General features: G+C 39.3%; 2 protein-coding genes and 1 pseudogene across 7 annotated transcripts in view; 2 read left to right on the top strand and 1 right to left on the bottom strand.

Annotated features, from left to right (window-relative positions):
• LOC146500345 (CD209 antigen-like protein A) overlaps positions 1-17,568 on the top strand; it is a 231,089-nt gene that overhangs the window by 26,044 nt on the left and 187,477 nt on the right. The window lies entirely within an intron of this gene.
• LOC146500346 (uncharacterized) lies at positions 13,049-13,801 on the bottom strand (annotated as a pseudogene). Its single transcript, XR_014869986.1, has 2 exons — positions 13,612-13,801; positions 13,049-13,520 (listed from the first exon to the last, which is right to left on the bottom strand). The product of XR_014869986.1 is annotated as an uncharacterized LOC146500346 (transcript).
• Positions 16,494-17,568, top strand: part of LOC146500347 (C-type mannose receptor 2-like) — a 50,900-nt gene continuing 49,825 nt past the window's right edge. For 2 of the 4 annotated variants that reach the window (XM_085135251.1, XM_085135250.1), the window contains exon 1: positions 16,534-16,805. The gene's annotated coding sequence lies outside the window, so the exon portion shown is untranslated. Of the gene's footprint in view, positions 16,806-17,568 lie in introns of all 4 variants that reach the window. The other 2 variants (XM_085135252.1, XM_085135253.1) reach the window with 2 other exon arrangements.

Consider the following 17,568-nt stretch of genomic DNA (forward strand, 5'->3'; position numbering starts at 1 on the left):
CCAAATTCCTTTTCCCACTCCTCTTTAATTGAGAAAGTTGAAGGTATACTCATCTCCTGTATTGAGTTATAGAATAGTGAAATTCTCTGTTCAGACCCCCGTCTATCACTAAGGCATCTATCCAAAAAGTCAGACGGCATGTTTTCAAACTGCGGCAGATATGTACGGATATAGTTTCGTAATTGAAGATATCTAAAAAAAAAATGGCTATGCGGTAATCCAAATTTATCTTTTAATTGTTGAAATGACATGAAGGTATCATTTGAGTATAAGTCTTTTAGTTTACAAATTCCCAATTCTTGCCACGCGTTGAAAGCTCCGTCTGTACAAGATGGAAGGAAAGAGGGGTTAGCTGTAACAGGTTAGCTGTTATTGTTATTTTCTCTTGTTTATTTCCTTTGTAGGAAACCACACACACACACGGACACACACCTATGTACACCCGCTGTGTTTACAGCCCAGACATTGAGTGGTGACAATAAAGTGCCTCAAACGGAACCTCAAGCTCCCTCCTTCTTTCATACTCTTGGACAACTTGGCCTTAAGTGGTGTTCTGGCTGACACACCGGGGTGACCGTAGTGCTCAAAACTGAATCAGTGCCACAGCCGTGCCTATCTTTGATATCTCCACTACATGGACTCTTGTCATTTTTTAATAAATCAATAGATTTAATGATTTCTTCAGTTGTAATCTTGACATTCAAAATATTGCAATTCGCCTGATCTAACACAGGAAGATCACACTTATCTAAAAAATCCTGCATATCTTTAGGCCCTGCAGTTAGATGAGAGGTATAAAGAGATTCATAAAACTGTCTAAAGTTATCATTAATATCTTTATGTGTAACCAGGTTTCCATTACATGATCTAATTTTGTTAATCGTTCTGTCATTTTCTAACTTCTTTAGTTGTCTAGCTAACAACTTGTGTGGTTTATCCCCAAATTCAAAATACTTCTGTCTCACAAAAATGAACATTCTATTAATATTGCTAGTTAATATCTGGTTTAGTTTGTATTTTAATGCACAGATAGTGTTGTACTTATCTAAAGAGGGAGCCTTTGCATTGTTAGCGTCCAAATCATGGATTATTTTTTCTAATTTTAACTGTTCTAGTTTATTATTTTTATTCCGTGAAGCTTGATATGATATTATGGACCCCCTAATATAAGCTTTAAACGTTTCCCATAATATGTCCGGTGAGGTCTCGGCATTATCGTTTATATCGAAGAATAAAGAGGTCTGAGAACTTATATACTGTTGAAATTTTAAATCGCTCAGTAGTTGTGGGTCGAATCTCCAATTCCTGTATGCTTTAGTGAGATTACTAAGTGTGAAGGAGCATGTGACAGGGCAATGATCAGAAATAATAATATTGTGGTAGGTTACATTACGAACTAGGGAGAGCATTTTTCCGTCCACCAAAAAGTAGTCAATCCTTGAATAACTTATGTGCAGGGGAGTGGAAGGAATACTCTCTGCCTGATGGATTTAAAGTTCTCCACACATCACAGAGTTTCATATTGTTCATGTATGTTTTGATAAAGTTGCTACCTTTACACGGTGTAGTTCTTTTGGAGAGGGATTTATCTAAGTATGGGTCTAACACTAAATTGAAATCACCTCCAATTATTAAATTACCATTAGGTATATCCGGAATTAAGCTGAAAACCTTTCTGTAGAACTCTGGATCATCATGGTTAGGCCCATAAATGTTCAGTAGGATAATCGGAGTAGCGTGCAGCTCCCCGGTCACTAATACATATCTACCATTCTTGTCAGCTATGGTGGAAGTATGTTTGAACGGGGTATCTTTCTTAATTAATATCGCTACCCCTCTAGTTTTAGCGGAAAATGTTGAATAATACACCTGTTTAATCCATCTACACCTAAGTTTATTGTGAGCTGCATTTTTCAGATGAGTTTCTTGTAAAAAAATAATATCCGCTTTAAGAGATTTCAAGTGTGATAACACTTTGCCTCTCTTAACAGGCTCATTTACACCTTTTACATTCCATGTACAAAAGGTTAAATCCACATTCTTTACATTTCCATTGTCTTGCATTTAAATAAATTAAGGCGGCTTAATTCTAGTACTTTCCATACTTATGCAGTCAAGATATGGGCCCCACCCCCCACCGCCCTACCCATGTACAAATACGTAAGCGATGCATCCCCAACCGTGCATACCCAGATGAAAAAACAAAAATGAAAACAAAAAATCTAGGGGGGATGCTATAACAAAAACTGAGCTTACCAAAATACTTTATCTCAAAACTTCCTCTATCCAACGTAGCTCCATAACAAGTTATAGTCTCTTTACATCAAAGTAAATATGTGACACTAGGCCAGAGGCTGAGCTCTGATTTGTCTACCTTATGCCGTCCTTTTTAAGATCCAAATTTTTCTTGTGCGTAGCGGTGTGCTTCGTTAGGATCCGTAAATACCAGCTCCGTTCCATTGTATGTCACCCTGAGTTTAGCGGGGTATAGAAGTCCATATGTGAGTCCGGGTTGGTCTCGAAGCAGGTTTCTTACTGGAGTAAACGCAGCATGTCGTTTTACCACTGCCTGAGGTAGATTGCGGAAAATCTGAACGCGAATATCTCCAAGCTTCAGATTCTTTCTGGTAGAGACTTTTTGTAGTATTTCTTCCATGGTGTGGCAGTAATGTATCCTCGCAATCAAGTGTCGTGGCGGGGCTTCATCTTCTGGGGTCGCTCGCAGGGCTCTGTGTGCTCGGTCCAACAACGGAGTTTCATCCAGGTCCAATAGATCTTGTAACAGCTTTGCCACAAAATCTCTAACACGCTGACCATTTTCTCTGCCTTCAGGTACCCCGGCTATCCTTATATTGTTCCTCTTTGAGCGCCCTTCCAAGTCAATGCATTTTTCAGACAATTGTTCCACTTTGTTAGAAAGTTGTTTGACTTTTTCTTCTAATTTCACCACGGAGTTTGAAGTATTTGTCGCCGATTCTGATAAATCTTTCAGCTGGACATTATGGTTTTCCATTACGGTTCTCAAAGCTGAGATGGCCTCATCATTTTGAGCCCTCAGCGTTGCAATTTCCCTGCGTAGGGTATCACAAATGTCTGCTTTCATTTGAGTGATCTTGGGGTCCAAAGAAGCAATCGCTGACAGCACTTGTTTGTTACCTTGTGAATACTCCTCAAATGCGGAGATGACTGGTGTGCCGGTTTTAACGCCGTCATTTTCAGCCGAGGCCACGCCAAAGTTGGTCGTTTCGGTCGCCGCTTGCTTCGGATTTGGTTTTTTTGGTGGCATTTGGAGAAGAATGAATTCTTCACAACCCCTGTATTACTTTGTAGGAGAAAAATGTATTACTTTGTATTACTTTGATGATTATCGCAATTTCATCAAATCAGGTGCAGGAGCTGCTGGCACAAGCGTCTTCACCCTCTCATGACCTATCCGGCCAGGTGTCTCGTTTCTCCCCTGTTTGTCACTCCCTGTTTGTCACTAAAGAGGCCCTCCAATGAGATGACAGTGGCTGTGTCCCAATTAAGAGACTGCACGCTTGAAGTATGCATTTTGAGTGTGATTACGTCACCGCCACGCGACAATGGCTGTCCCAATTCGAAGTGTACTTCAAATGCGTACTCCTAGGGCGGCCGAGCAAGATTGCGGCGTGAAGAGGAGTATTTTTTCGAGCTCTCAGCACTAGAAAGATATAAAGCAGTTTTATAGCACCTATTTGACATCTTTCTAGCTTCCAAGACTTTTTTGAAGATCAGCACACTAAACCTGCTAAATCTGAATCCAAATTTAATAACAACAACATGTCAAAATCTGCTCAGAAAAGACTGAGTAACTCGGGCAAACCACATGCAACTAGCATGCTAGCTAGCGACCATAGCTACATGAAAGAAATGGAGTGTCAGCAGATGGTTGAAAAAGAATTTCGACCACTACCAGTTACGCCTTCCAAACCTCCAGTGGCTAAAAAATCAACATTGTCTACAAGTCACTCTGATGGCGACTCCCTGAAAGCTGATGCGGTCAACACTTTGATCAATCTGATCAGGGCCGTGCAGAGAGGTTTAAAGGGGCAGGTGCTCAAAGTTAAAAAGGGGCACATTGAACCAGGCTGAATAACAGCAACACACATTCATCAAGAATCTAATATGGGAAGGGCAGGGCTGTGTTGATTTGAGACTGTAGACATTAAAAAGTCCATAGGAGAGATGGTAGCTGATTAAACAAGTATCATGAGATAATAACAAAATGCAAAGATTGGTGACAGCGCTTGGAACCATAAGGCAACAAAAAACTGTGAGAAATAATTTAGGCTCTGCCTGTGAATCACTCTGTCCTTCTCTTCTTCCTTCCATCCCATCTTTTCATATATCACTCTCCACTTGCTGTCTATCTGAGAACAAGGCACAACTTGCTATTGCAATAAACTATAATCTAATTATCCACACCTAACAAATCTTGCACTTAATCTATAATAAAATGATGACAGAAAAATGTTATAGCACTGCCTTTAGTAGCCTCACACAGCTCTACTGTTTCCTCCTCATGTCCTTACCAGCCAATGTTATATCATGAGTAATAATATAAAAAAAAAATCCATATACATAAAACAAACACGTGCACGCGCACACAGTGACATTTTAGACCTTCTTCAGAATACTGTATATACTATGGGCATCATGGTGCTGATCCAGAATCCTTACATTATTATTTATTACTAGAGCTACAATAATAAAGCAATGAGGAGGGGGAAGTAATAAATATGAAACAATGTATTTATGATGATTCCATTTGTTTCACTATCCACTCTGTGCAGGCAGAAAGCTTATTACATTTTTAAACTGTAGAGATACAATAATTTTACTGCTGTAAAATCCAAATTTTGTCTTATTTAAAATATAAATCTAATATAATCTGCTTCTTAATGTATGTTCTTTAAAATGCAGCGTGTGTTTTTTAAAATATTATAATAATGCATAATTATGTGGACATGCATATTAGATCGTTTTTAGTGAAATATAATCCCTCCAGAAAGGCAGGAAAAGCCCTGTAACTTACTTTAAAACTAAATATGTTCCCTAAAACGGTGACAGAGCTACAGACCCATGACAGCCTTACCCAGTGAGCCAGCAGCTATGACCAGCGCTACTTGTGCAGTTAATAAAAGGACAGGTAATGTTTGTCGCGCTGTTGCACACGCAGCACGCTCGTTTGTTTCAGTGCGTTAGTTGCCACAAGACAGCTTACCAACGTATACGTAATAAGCTAATACTCCTGTGTGCTACACACTACAGTGTACGCTGTACACCTACTTACTGGTTTTGTCGCATCAGTCTGTGTCTCTGAGTTAACTTGTGTTTCTCCTACAGCTCCGGACCACAAAAAATGCGCGTGCTCTTTGTGAGCTCGTAACCAGCGAGTTCTGCCGTCAAGGGCGACCATTGGTTAAATGTGATCATGTGACTGATGCAAGCCAGATCCTTTTATTTAGCAAAACTGTGATTAATAGTTAAATATTATTGTTGAGGGGCCCAGACAGGACTCCGCACGCACACACATTAAAAAATTTAAAAAAAAAAAAGTTGCCTCAACAAAAGGGCACTTTGGGCACCCATCAGGAAAGGGGCGGGTGCTCAAGCCCCTCTAGCCCCCCCCCTCTGCACGTGCCTGAATCTGATCAACACCAGAAGTGACGCCATTGAAGAAATGGTAGGAACAGTTCGTACGGAATTAAAGGACATAAGTGATAAGATTATGGTCATTGAGAAGAGGGTTGAGAAAAACGAAAGGCTTACACAGAAATGTGATGAACGCATCTCTGAAGTTGAACGCTATAACCGCCGTTGGAACCTGGGACTGTATGGGGTACCGGAGTTGGAGAAAGAAGATTGAGATATGCCAAACGGTTCTGCCAGCAAAAAAGGAAAAGCTTCCAGAGGTCTTAGACATCGCTCATCGAGTGGGGAAACCAAAACAAAATGACCCGAGACCCAGAGGAATCATCATCCGGTTTATCTCAAGGAGAATTCGTGATGCGGTGTGGAAAGCTGCCAAGAACAATACTTTCCTTCAAAATAATCATCTGCTGTTCACTGAAGACCTGACGAGAGATGACAAAGAAAAAAGACTGAAGCTGTGGCCCATTTCAAAGAAAGCACGTGAAGAAGGGAAATCTGCTTACCGGTACTTTGTTGGAGGTTGAGGCTTCGTAAATGGTACTGAAATTCACACATAATCTCTTTGATATTCCTGACCCTCAGTTCTCAGGTTTGTTTACAAGGTGTTCTTTATATTGATGTGCCTGATATCTGTAGTCATGTTTGGCTGTCTAAATTGCTCTTTGATGTTAGCAAAAAACAAACTTATGGTTAAATAGATAAAACACTTTTTTTTTGTTACGGTTTTATTAGGCGTCTAAAGTTTATTTATATATATACTGTATACTGCGAACATTTTCATATTTTAGTGCTGATCTCAGTGTTAGGTTAAAAAGTTTAACCTAACACTGAGTTTAGTTCGATTTACATTTCAATCCATATATTATCTTTTCTTTGTCATTTTGTGTTCTTTCTTCTTTGTTTCTATTAATGCTAGGGGTCTTCGTAACAACTTAAAACGTAAAGCCACTTTTCTTTAAGCAAAGCGACTTAAATCTGACTTTGTGTTTTTACAAGAATCTCACTCTACTATCAATGATGTTCATTTTTGGCGTTCTCAATGGGGAAATTCTATATGGTTATCTCATGGAACTGAACGATCAGCAGGGGTATCAATCCTAAAAAACAGATATAATGGGGATGGTTTACATACAGAATGTGATTCTGCAGGTCATTACATATATCAAGTTACAAAATATAATGATTTAGTTTTAATTGTAACTAATATATATGGGTTTAACACAAAACTAGAAAATGATGATTTATTTTGGACGATTGAAAAAAAAAATCTAGCTGGGTAAATAAATTTCCAAATGCAAAATTATTACTAGGTGGAGACTTTAACTGTATTATGGATGCTGAATTAGATACATTTCCTCCAGGACATTCGAACAGAATTAATACTACATTGAAAGCTGTTATGGTACGCCTTAAACTCACAGACATTTGGAGATTCAAATATCCTCAGTCCAAAATGTTTACTTGGTGCAACAATTCTACCTCGAGACATTAAAGGATAGACTTTTGGTTAGTTTCAGAGAGTTTTGACAGCAATCCTATATGGAAAAGATATATATAAATCTTATAAGGTTTGTATCTGTCTTGTATGAATGTCACAGTTTGCCGAGGCAAACTGCGTGGAGTGTGAAGAGTGGACCCAGGTGCAGACATTCTAAAACTCAAACTTAACTGATGAGCTGTTTATTAAGGCAGACAGAGCGGTACAAAATAAAAGGGCAAAAACAATGCAAACTAAGCAATAACCTAAACTGGGTAAACTAGAAAGGAAGCACGAACTATGAAAAACCCTGGCAAACAGAAAAACAAACAAAACTCTAAACATGGCAATGAAGATGAGTATATATATATATATATATATATATGAAAACCTGAACGCAGGACTTGGCATGGGAACAACACAGACGATCCAACAAAGACCGAATGAGAACGCACAGACTAAATACACACAGGAGGCTAATGAGAGAAGTGGGAACACATGGGGGACAGCTGACACACATGAACATAACGATGTCACAGTGGAAGAGTAAAACTAAACACGATGAACACAGGAACACAAGACCTCTTCAAAATAAAACAGGAAAGATGAGAGGCAGACATGACAACATAAGACACACAGACATGAAACACACGAAGGGCAAGGGAGACTTCACAGGGGTTGAAAACACAAGGGGGAGCTAATAAGCAAATGAACATAGGAAACCTAATAAGCTTAAACATACACTATAAACATCAAAAGAACTAAAACTCAAAACACTGGGTCATAAGACCCAGGATCGTGACAATGAAACTTGTATGAAAAGCATACAAGAGTGGAAACACATATAAGATCCCTTGAAAAATTATATAATGAAACTTGTATGTTTTGAATACTTACTAAAAAATATATATGAAAGTAATGAGAAAGTGGCCACTTTCATGAGTAAATCATATATGTTTTTACTATTTCTTTTCCATATGAGATAGCATAGATGTAGGTGCATGGCCTTCTCCAGCAACAGATCTTAAAGCCATATATATTAAAATAAATCTAACTTCTCTCTCTAATTCTTCTGTTGTTAAATTTACATATTGGAAACTCAACAGCTCATTATTACAGAAAGACGATGTGAAAAAGGATCTTAAAGATTTGATCTCAAACCTTTGGTCTATAGCTCAAGAAGATTTAAAGTATGGAAATAACTAGGGATTATTAAAATTTGAAATTGGCAAATATTTAAGGAAGTTTGGCAGCCTTAATGTGGAATCCAAAAGGTTAGAGGAAGAAAATATAATCTCTCAAATTACACAGTTATCTAATAAACAAATTGACACTTTAACTGAAGAGGATAAATTGAGCCTTGCTAAATTACAAGATAAATTAGATCGTTTATACTCAGACAAAGCAAAAGGAGCCTTTATCAGATCAAGATCAAAATGGCTTGAAGAAGGTGAGCGTAATTCCCATTATTTCTTCAGTTTAGAAAAGAAACACTCAAGCATAAATAATATTAGCAAATTAATGATAAATGGGGTTATAACAGAGGATTACAGATTAATCTCTAAACATTGTAGTCATTTCTATAAGGAACTTTATAGCTCTACATTTTCTCAGGAAGCTACAGATCACCTCTTAGAATCGCTGAATGTTAAATCTATCAGCCAAGAAGATTCGATATTGTGTGATCAACCCATTTCATTAGAAGAAGTTAAAAATGCAATTGGGCTATTAATAAATAGCCCAATTGCCCAATCTCCAGGTACGGATGGTCTTACTGCTGAATTATATAAAACTTTTTCTGAAGAGTTGTCTCCCTTTCTTCTTGAGGTATTTGCAGAAAGCATAGGAAACCAACAACTTCCCACTACGATGAATCAAGGTTTGACGACGTTGATTCCGAAGCCTAATAACGACCTATTAATGATTGATAATTGGAGACCAAACTGATGTTTAAATAAAGGTTTGGAAAAAACCAAAACAAATGCGTACTCCAAATGCGCCGTTGATTTCCCCAAATATCAAGCGCGGTCCTGTGCACGCTTCGTGGTCCCATATATCCCACAATTCATTTGGGTGTGGATAATTTTGCCGCAAAATACGGCAGAAGGAAGCGGCCCAAGAGTGAACTGTCAAAAGTAAGTACTGAATATGTCACTTATTTATGTGCGAATGTTTAATAATGAAGAACATTAAAACATTACTGTTGGACACATGTTGGCAAAGTTATGTGACATTAGTGATGTTTCAAACATCACACATAACACACACACAAATTCTTTTCACACATACAAATCCTGATTTACAAGTACAACTTATGACCACATTTTGAGCCCATACATTACAACCTGAGACGGGGAACACGGAACATGAAGACAAGCGACGAAGGAACATGGAGAAATGCAACGAGTGAAAGCCATAAAAAGTTCATTTAAGATAGAACACAACAGAGTATAAGAGAGTATACTTTTAAATAATTTTGGTGAACTGCTGCTTTGCTTTGAAACTGAAAATCTTTAAAGCTCATGTTGGTTTGTTGTATGTATAATCTGGCACCTCTTAAACCGTAACCATAAGCGCTTCCACTAGAGGGGACTGTTGTGCTGAACTTCAGTCAATGCTATGTGGGAAAGCTGTTTTTCAGTTAAGGCAGCTGTGTATTGAAACCAGGGCTAAAAATAAAACGAAATGAAGCAAAATGTGTAAAATTACAGTTTTTTCTGAATGCTTAAACCCTAACTGTGATTCTTATAGCACATTTTCTAAAACTATTAATACTTATAGCAAAACCACTCACTGAGTTTGCAAAACTAAAAGCACAAACACTGCTTTGCACTCAGTTTGCCATTTTGTAACACACACTTTGAAAACCTGTAGCTACAATCCACTGCACAGCACTCTTTTTGCAGAACTGTAAACACAACTCACTGCTTTACACTCAATTTCCAAATGATCAACACACTCCTAGCAAAACTATACACATTTATGGCTATTATTTACACTATTTTGCCAACTGTCTGGCACACTGTCACATGTAAAAACTTTTTTAGATAATTAGTTCACTTTGCAATCAGCCCAAGCACTATAATACAGGTAAGCTCTGTGTGTGGAGTACAATGGAGGGAGCAGGAAGAGTGAGAAGTAGAGGAGGCCGAGGAAGAGGACGTGGAGGTGAAGAAGTAGGATGAAGAGGACGACAAGGACAAGGAGGAACAAGAGGAGGACGAGGAGGGGGGAGAGGAGGACGAGGAGGGGGGAAGAGGACGAGGAGGGGGCAGAGGAAGGGTAAGAAGAGTAAGAAATAGAATTGCTGATGACATCAGAGCTACAATAGTGGACCATGTAATCAACCGTGGAATGACCCTGAGGGAAGCTGGTCGACGGGTTCAGCCTAACTCGAGCCGCTACACTGTAGCAAGCATCATAAGGACATTTTGAAATGAGAATCGGTTAGTACAGTCACTTTGCACTAAGATTTGTAGCACTGCCATATGCTAATGAGAAACACAACAATACCATAGATGTAAAAATACTGAAATTGTTACTTTACAGAATTGCTAGACGACCAGATGCTGGGGGCAGAGGAAGCCTGTTCACTGCAGACCAAGAAACCCATATAGTCAATATGGCGATTGCAAATAATCCTATACTTGGAAATAAACACTTGTGTTTGTTTTGATGTGTGTAAATAAACACCAGTACTTGAAGTTTGGATCCCTCCATGTTTACAGACCTATGACAAAAGTATGAGCTCAAACTGACATGGCCTAGCTTGTGCACAGAGAAAGCAAAAGCCAGATGTGTTTTGTATTCATACCATCAGTGTGCAGTTGGCGCATTGTGTGCTTAGTAGATGATGGCTTGTGTGTACTGTTTGATACGAAAACACCATTTTTACGAAGGTGTGAAGAGTTAATCTAGCTGTGTTCGCTTTTGCAAGAGAACTACAATGTTTTGATAATTGGGTGACAGGTTTTCTTATTTGTGTGTAGAGTTTTGCAAAAATAGCCAATAGTTACAAAAAATGTGCTTAAGCAATCAGAAAAAACTGTAACTAACATGTTAGCTGTCGCGGCTACTGCTGCTGCACTATCACAAGCAGTAACAACTTGTAACAAGCCCTTGCAGTCACAGGAGTCTGCTGTTGTTAGCACTAGCCATGGATAAATGCAAGAGGAGGGACAGCAGTCTAAACAAGAGTATGAGGAAAAAAGAGTAAGCTGAAATTAACATAGTAAGAAAATAGATGGAGGAACATAATTAGAAAAGGAGATATTCAAGGATTCAGGTAAAATTAATGGTGACTTTGATCATGAGCAACTAATAGCTAACGGGTGACTTTTAATTGTAACATGCTGGAATGCCACAAGGAGGTCATTAGAAGGAACTGAACATGATTTATTGATGTACAAAATTGAGTTTGAGGTTTTTGGCGGTTAGACTCTGATGGCCATCACAGCAGAATGGAATCCCATCTTTGATAGGGATTAGGGCAGGATCCCTCTGTGTCTAGATGCTAGTGTGGAGATGAAGATGGAGGCTTGAATGAAGCCTGAGTGACGAGGTAGAAGTGATGATGGGGAGGAGGAGGTTTGCACAAGGTTTCTGCAAGGAAGTGTATGCATTAATGTAAAACACTAACACAGTCACATTACAGTTTTTTCTGATGACTTAAGCACCTTTTTTGTAACTATTGGCTATTTTTGCAAAACTCTACACACAAATAAGAAAACTCTTCACCCAATCAGCAAAACATTGTAGTTTTCTTGTAAAAGCGAATAACCCTTGCTTAACTCTCCACACCTTTGTAAAAATGGTATTTCGTATCCAACAGTTAACACAAGCCATCATATTAATAAGCACACAATGCACCAACTAAAAACTGATGGTATGTATAAAAAACACATCTGGCTTTTGCTTTCTCTGTGCACAAGGTAGGCTATGTCAGTTTGAGCTCATACTTTTGTCATAGGTCTGTAAACATGGAGGGATCCAAACTTCAAGGACTGGTGTTTATTCCCTCACATCAAGACAAACACAAGTGTTTTTTTCCAAGTATAGGATTATTTGCAATCGCCATATTGACTATATGGGTTTCTTGGTCTGCAGTGAACATGCTTCCTCTGCCCCCAGCATCTGGTCGTCTAGCAATTCTGTAAAGTAACAATTTCAGTATTCACAGTAAATTCCCCAGTGTTAAATCAGCAGTGTTAAAGTGTATTTACTGTAATAGAGTCAGTATAACGACAGCTGGAGCAAAACGCCTCCCAAAGTGGGTGATAATTCACGGAGTTACAGTTTTTTCTGATTGCTTAAGCACATTTTTTGTAACTATTGGCTATTTTTGCAAAACTCCACACACAAATAAGAAAACCTGTCACCCAATTATCAAAACATTGTAGTTCTCTTGCAAAAGCGAACACAGCTAGATTAACTCTTCACACCTTCGTAAAAATGGTGTTTTTGTATCAAACAGTACACACAAGCCATCATCTACTAAGCACACAATGCGCCAACTGCACACTGATGGTATGAATACAAAACACATCTGGCTTTTGCTTTCTCTGTACAGATGTCAATTTGAGGTCACACTTTTGTCATAGTGTCATGTAAACATACAAGGATCCAAACTTCAAGTATTGGTGTTTATTCACACTCATCAAAACCAAGACAAAGTCAGAACACAAAATAGGAATTTCACAAAAAAAAGGGAAAAAAAAGACAATCAGCCTACATCATGTCGTCTTTCTGGGTCCGGCCACAAAATTTCGTCCACATCGCATGCGATATCCTCCAGTCCAAGGCACCGGGGAAAATATCTCCTTGAATGCCGTATCCAGGCCTGACATGATGCCTGGTCAATATCTCCACATGCCTCCTCCATTGCCTGTAAAAGGGCTACCTGTTGAGGATGACGGTCGTACACTTTCCAGCGCCAGGCAGAGAAGAACTCCTCGATGGGATTTAAGAATGGAGAGTATGGAGGGAGGTTGAGTGCCATGAAGGATGGGTGGTCTGTAAACCAGTTGCGGACCAAAGCAGCCCTATGGAAACTAACATTGTCCCATATGATGACATATCGGGTCTGCTCTGGTCTCTGAACAGTGAGCATGTCATGCAAGGTGTCCAGGAATGCAATAATGTGTGCAGTGTTGTATGGGCCTATGGTTGCATGATGGTGAACAACACCATTTTGGCTTATAGCTGCACACATGGTTATGTTACCACCACGTTGTCCTGGGACATTGATGATGGCACGGTGTCCAATAATGTTCCTGCCATGTCTCCTGGTTTTACTGAGGTTAAAACCAGCCTCATCTACAAAAAGTAGCTCATGTCCCGTTGCATCTGCTTCTAGTTCCATCACTCTCTGGACAAGACAAAACAAATGCAACACATCAGGCCCATGCACAGCACTACAGTATGCACTTCCAAATTCAGAACCAATGACACTAGCTTACCTGCACATAGTCATATCGCAGTTGCTTTACACGTTCTGTGTTTCTCTCGAAAGGAACTCTGTAAATTTGCTTCATTCTTATTCTGTGGCGCGCAAGTACACAACTTAGTGCAGAAATGCTTGCACTGTGTATATTTTGAAAGATGGTGTCATTATCAATTATGCGCTGCTGTATTTCGTGCAGTCTTATTGCATTATTGGCAATCACCAAGGGTCTCTTGCTCTGGAGTGAACATTCTGCCTCTGCCCCCAACATCTGGACGTCTAGCAATTCTGTAAAGTAACAATTTCAGTATTTTTGCATGTATGGTACTGTTGTGTTTCTCATCAGAGTATGGCAGTGCTACAAAGTACTTACCGATTCTCATTTCGAAATGTCCTAATGATGCTTGCCACAGTGTAGCGGCTCAGTTTAGGCTGAACCCGTTGGCCAGCTTCCCTCAGGGTCATCCCATGGTTGATGACATGGTCCACTGTTGTAGCTCTGATGTCATCAGTTATTCTGTTTCTTACTCTTCTTACCCTTCCTCTTTCCCCTCCTCGTCCTCTTCTTGCTCCTCCTTGTCCTCTTCCTCTAACTTCCTCTAACCCTCTTGCTTCTTCACCTCCACGTCCTCTTCCTCCAACTTCTTCACCTCCACGTCCTCTCCCTCGGCCTCCTCTGATTCTCACTCTTCTCACTCTTACTGCTCCTTCCATTGTACTCCACGTAGACAGCTTACCTGTGGCCTGTTTATAGTGCTTAGGCTGATTGCAAAGTGGACTAATTATCTAAAAAAGTTTTCACATGTGAAAGTGTGCCAGACAGTTGGCAAAATAGTGTTAGTGATAGCCATACATGTTTATAATTTTGCTAGGAGTGTGTTGGAAATTTGGTAGTTGAGTGTAAGCAGTGAGTTGTGTTTAAAGTTCTGCAAAAAGAGTGTTGTGCAGTGAATTGTGCCTACAGTTTTGCAAAGTGTGTGTTACAAAATTGCAAACTGAGTGCAAAGCAGTGTTTGTGCTTTTAGTTTAGCAAACTCAGTGAGTGGTTTTGCTATAAGTATTAATAGTTTTAGAAATTGTGCTATAAGAATCACAGTTAGGGTTTAAGCATTCAGAAAAAACTGTAATAGGTGCATTTGGACATTACTGGTTTGTTACAGATTTCAATAGAAAAAAATTGGTTGCTGTCTGCACTGCCGATAAAGAAGTCTCCCAGGGAACATAATATCTGCTCCATTTCTCCAGAAATAAATTCAGTTGTGGGCTGAGCCATTAGTGTGTTTAGCCAAAGAAAGACAGCAAAGGCTTCAAGATGCTGCTGCCTTGTTTTTAGGTTCAAAAGAAATGCTCAGCAGATTTCTAGAGGCATCAATTATAGAATTGTTAACACTGAATTGAATTGAGTTTTGTCCAAGCTCAGTGTGGTTCAGTGGGTATTAAAACATGTGTTACCGCCCGGTTCGGCTTGGAATGTAAGGAAGTAACACCAGAGACTGCCCCAGTCCATGTCAGAGGTTCGGGCTTTATTAACATTGGCAATCATAAAACACATACAACAGCTGGGAGCCTCAGCGCCTCACAAAGATGTCCCCTCTCACTTGGCACGTTTTCCTCCTTATATAGCTGCACCGAACCTTATTCTTCATGTCATTGGCTCTCTTCTTAGCCCTGAACTCCGAGGCAGCCACTCCGAGGCAGCCACTCCTCAGCGAGCCGAGGCCCACAGGAGCTTCGTTACTAGAACCCACCTCCTCATGCTCCATCTTGGCCATAACGGCATGGCTAAATAACAGTATGCAGCGAGAGTGTATATAATTTGAAATAATTTTAAGGAAATTTTGCATTTGCTTTGACAATGTTGTTTTATGTAATGTTGATTTATTTCATAAAATCCTAAACCTGGCACCACAGCCTTTTTGACATTTCTTTTCCACTTAGCCACCTGTAATAAGGGATTTTTCCCCATAAAGGAATAAAACTGGACTTTTGAAAATATTCTTTTATTTTGAAATTGGCAAAAAAAAATTTGGCAAAATGATGTGCAAGTCTGCAGTCTTTGAGCTGTGCAACATTTAATGAGGTTAGCACCAAGCACCACAGGGGCGAGAAGATGGGTGGACACAGTCAGTCAGCATCTAAAAGGCAATTCTCAACTACTCTTGCCTCACACAAATATAAATCCATATCCCATTTAAACCAAAATGTAATTAAAACAGAATGCAGTGATTTGCAGATGTCATAAAACGACATTTTGCATTTACAATGATGCAGTAGTGGGTGATGCTGTAAAATAACCATTAGTGGCAGTATTGCATACTTCACACCAAGGTTAAATGAGGTAAAAACTTTGAGGTAAAATTTTCCATTACACCCCTCAGGATTGGTTATATCCAGTATAAATCTCGGAATTTAGTCGGATCAGCAGCAGAAAGGATGACTTGATATCTTAAACATGGCTTGCTGCAAATTCTGTGGGCCCTGCTATCATCCGAATTATATCAGTAGCTGAGCAGGGGAAATCTCTCACTGGGGAATTCAAAGTGAATCTTCAGATTTACAGAATCAGAATAAATTATTTTCTAACTTGTCCTGACCACACGATGGACGGTAAAGAGTGTGGGAAAATGAGAGCAAAAAGCTCCTCTGTGCTTAAATGAAAACAGTGTAACATTGTGTGTGTGTGTGTGTGTGTGTGTGTGTGTGTGTGTGTGTGTGTGTGCATGGACATGTTTCTGTGTGTCTCTGTGTATCTGGGTCAAACTGAACACCACACAGGAGTTAAGCCTTTGTGTTTTGTAATTAGAGAAGTAAAGCTGTGCTCTTAATTCAGTTTTGTCTCACAGTCCTGCACTCTGGGTCCTCACTCTGCCTGTTACACCCAACTTATTGTGACAGAAGATAGTAAGCAGTAAGATCAACCCAGCAGAGTTGGTGAGAGATCGGCAGTGATCGATAATTTCTTTTATAGAAGAAAATAAGGGGTGGGGGTCTCAGCAAGCCCCAGACCATGCACCCCCATAATATGGGACTTGGCTCTTGGGGACCTCAGCATCTCTGAACCTCCTCAGCTGCTGCCCTCCCTCGGGCCGATCTTCCGGTGATGAAAGTGGGCGGTCTCTGCTTCACATCTGCTGCTCATCTCCAGCCTCTTCATTCGTCTGCTCTCTTCAACCACCGCAGAAGTATCTGAGCGAAACGGCAGAAGACAGGGTATGTAGAGGTTTTTATTTCAACCTTTTTGAGCCCTTGTATTTTTTCAGTGCTGAAAAACTAATTAAAAAAAACATCTGGAGGGCCTTCTTTATAAAAATTATCATTGAATTCGTGTCTTCTTTTGAGCTCAAGTTATGCACACTTGAAAGGTCCATAACCATTTTTAATGTCACTTCAAATTTTGTAGTTTAAACCACAAGTGTATGTTACCGCAGTCTGTTTGACATGCACTACCTTTCACATCTTACATACAAAACCCCCCAAAACAAAACATGTTACATGTGTTTACACCTTTATAAACAAACAGCTAAGTGATCTCATACTTAAAACCTGAGGAAACACCCTATTTATTCAATCCATTGTGGATTGTAAATATATGCGAGTACAACAACATTCTAGAGTTTCCGATTTGTACTCTAGTTGTAACTGTAATTGTAACATAGGTACATATTTTTTGCAAGTACTTGACTCAGTCTAGTAGATATCAAAAATCTCAAACACATCCCTCTATGCTTCATCAGGCTCGGTATTTTACCAAAATAACAGATACTAAAACTAACGAGAACATCTCAATATTTTTTCTTTTCTTTCCAAGGTCACAAAATAATTTGTAACTAAAATGTTTTTTCACATCTAGTTTTAGTTTTCTCTTAGAAAAGCTGTGAGAGAGATAAAGGTTATCTTATCTTAAAAGAAACTTAAAATGGATGTGAAATGTGTAAAAATGAAGCAACATGTTAGCAGCTGCACTGTCGGCAGT

This window comes from Neolamprologus multifasciatus, chromosome 16, assembly GCF_963576455.1.
Source record: "Neolamprologus multifasciatus chromosome 16, fNeoMul1.2, whole genome shotgun sequence".
NCBI lineage: Eukaryota > Metazoa > Chordata > Actinopteri > Cichliformes > Cichlidae > Neolamprologus > Neolamprologus multifasciatus.